Source organism: Palaemon carinicauda, chromosome 17 (assembly GCF_036898095.1).
Source record: "Palaemon carinicauda isolate YSFRI2023 chromosome 17, ASM3689809v2, whole genome shotgun sequence".
NCBI lineage: Eukaryota > Metazoa > Arthropoda > Malacostraca > Decapoda > Palaemonidae > Palaemon > Palaemon carinicauda.
The window spans coordinates 26,016,038-26,019,483 of NC_090741.1; positions in this window are offsets into that span (position 1 = coordinate 26,016,038).

A 3,446-nucleotide genomic window follows, 5' to 3' on the forward strand; every position below is an offset into this window, starting at 1 on the left:
TTAAAGAAATTTTCTTACATTTGCATTGTTAAAAATACATTTAAAACAAACATTTAAAAAAAAAAAAAAAAAAAAAAAGAGTTATAAATCATTTTTTCTCCTCGGCATCTAATAAAAATATATAAGCCGGAATGTTAAAAAAGAAAACAGAAAAAAAAAAAAATATATAACAGAATCTATGGGCATCTAATAAAATATATCAGCCCTATATATAAAATAGTATATATATGTATGTACGAAACCGTGGGTACGTGTACGTACCAGGAATTCGTGTTTGTGCACTTAAAAAATTGAGTATTTTGTTTCTGACAAAGGTAACAATTATTCTTTATCAAGTTACCGAATCATATGTAAGTCAGAAGTTTTTTTTTTTGGTACCATATAATCATTTGCTAGCAATGTACCATATATATGATCTTGGTTTTATCATGCATTTTTCTTTTTGCTTTGGTAATATCTTTTTTGTATGCAATTATTGGTTATTATTTTTTAATGTGCCTATTTGGACATTCGTCCTCGGTTGATTGTGGCTAAAGTTAAACAAAGAATAATACGTATGTCCAGTCACACCTAATAACCATGTTTCGGCTTGTTGTTAAATTTTTGTAAAAAAATTGAGATAGCTGGCCGAGCTAATGTAATGATTAGAATAGTTAATATTACATGTTTAAAACAAATGACGTAATATGTCATGTTGGTTGAAGGAGCTAACCCTGGGATTTGCTGTAGTCATTCAAATCGTAAACCGGACATACAATGCAAACCTCAGCAATTTGACATTCTTCTTAACGTCAACACATTGTCTCAAGCGTATGAAAGTTTGTGAGGTCACCGGATGCAGGTGTCTTCCGAGTTTTGATAAAATAAACTAAGCATACGATATCTGTGATATCGATAATTTAGTCAGTGCATATCTATACTTCACCAGAATTGGTCATCTGGCCCAATCCAGCTTCCTCCAGTGATGGAGATGTTTAACTCTGTTGTTTTTATAGAATAAATACTTAAAACTATTAAGATGTATTCAGTTATCCATTTACATACATCTGAAACAACTCATACTCAATGTGTGCTTATAACAGTAGCACGCCAATATATATATATATATATATATATATATATATATATATATATATATATATATATATATATATATATATGAATATACGTATTTATATATATACATATATATATATATATATATATATATATATATATATATATATATATATATATATATATATATGCATACAGTATATATATAAATATATATATATATATATATATATATATATATATATATATATATATATGTATATATACATACAGTATATATATATATATATATATATATATATATATATATATATATATATATATATATATATATATATATATATATAGGCTAATTTTGCTTATTGGAACGTGTTTTTCATATTTCTAATAAGCCAATATATTTTAATACATAAAGTCTGGATTCTCACTAGGACCTCGGGATCAGAATCCCAGGGAGAAACACATAAAGACTATCTGACCGGCTGGATCTCGAATCGTGGTCCCGGACTCTTTTATGAAATTGACCTTATCACTTCAAATACTATAGTCTTCGAGTGATTTCGAATGGGGTTTTTATCTTGAGTTCGTTAAAAGAATACACATTTTAATGTATTCATTTATATTGCTTATTTGATATATATATATATATATATATATATATATATATATATATATATATATATATATATATATATATATGTATGTATATATATATATATATATATATATATATATATATATATATATATATATATATATATATATATATATATATATTCATAGCAATGTCTCTATGTGTTCCCTAAAAACATTGCACAATTAACTTATAGAATATTCGATGATCGAATATTATGGAATTCCTTAATAAAAAAGCTAACTCTGCTATTTCCATTGTGATCAAGATCCACCTTGAGATTATACAGGCCCTAGAAATACAGATCCCATAAAACTGCTTCTGTAATTTTTATCGAGAAAGCGAACCCTGTTATTTATATTTTAAGCAAGATCCACCTTTGAGGTTTACGAGCCCCAGATTTTCAGACCCCCTAAAACTGCGTTTGGTTTAATGATACAATTATAGTGATTCGCGACATAGAAATGTACTTATAGAATATATTATGACTAAATCTTAGGTAATTTTTATCGAAAAAGCTAAGGCAAATATTTCCGTTTAGTTCAAGATCCACATTGTGATCTACGGTCCCCATAATTACAGAGCCATTAGAAAGGCATCCAATATCATGATACTATTGCATGGAGATTCGGCATAGAAATATACCCATAGAATATTTAATGTTCGAATCATATGTAATTTTTTGTCGAGAAAGCTAACGCTGATATTTCCTTCATGAACAAGATCCACCTTAGGGTCTACAGTCGTCATAATCAAAGACCCAATGAAAATACATTTAATATATTGATACTATTACGATGAAACTTGACGTAGAAATGTACTTATAGAATATACAAGGATCGAATTTTATGTAATTTTTTATCGAGAAAGCTATCGCCGCTATTTCCATTATGATCAAGATCCACCTTCGAGTCTACAGTCACCATAATTACAAACCCAATAAAAATATTCTTAATATATTGATACTATTACAATTAAAATCGACATAGAAATGTACTTATAAAATATTTAATGATCGAATGAATCCCTTACAATTCTTATCGAGAAAGCTAAAGCTGTTATCTCCATATTGATCAAGATCCACCTTGGGGATCTAAAGTCCCCAACACCCAATAAAGATGCAATTAACATAATGATACAATTGCAATGAAACTCGATGGAGATGTACTAACAGAATATTTAACGATGGAATCTTATGTGTTTTTTTTATCGAGAAAACTAACACAGCGATTTCATTTGGAGGAAGATCCATTTTAATGGTCTATGGCCCCATAATTACAGATCCAATAAGAATGCATTCAATGATGATGATATAATTGAGATGAAACTTGACATTGAGACGCACATACTGAATATTTAATGGTAAAATCTTAAGTAATTTTTTTTATTGAGAAAGCTAACGCAGCTATTTCATTTGGACAAAGATCCATCCTTGGGATCTACGAGCCAAGTAATTACAGCCCCCTAAAACTGCATTCAATGATAATGAACCAATTACATGTAATTTTGACAGAGACATTGTATGATCGTAGAGGATATTTTGGGTATATTATTTTGGAAATTTTTCCTAAAAGAGAGTGTCACTGGGAAATGCCCTCTCCAAACGCACAGTCTACACTGGGGTTCTTTTCATTTTGTGATAAAATTTACGAAAACTTGGAAAATACTTAATAGTTGTGTTATGTAATTGTTATATTTATTTCATTTTGCCATATAATAATGCTGCCCTAAGAAAGCTTCATATATATATATATAT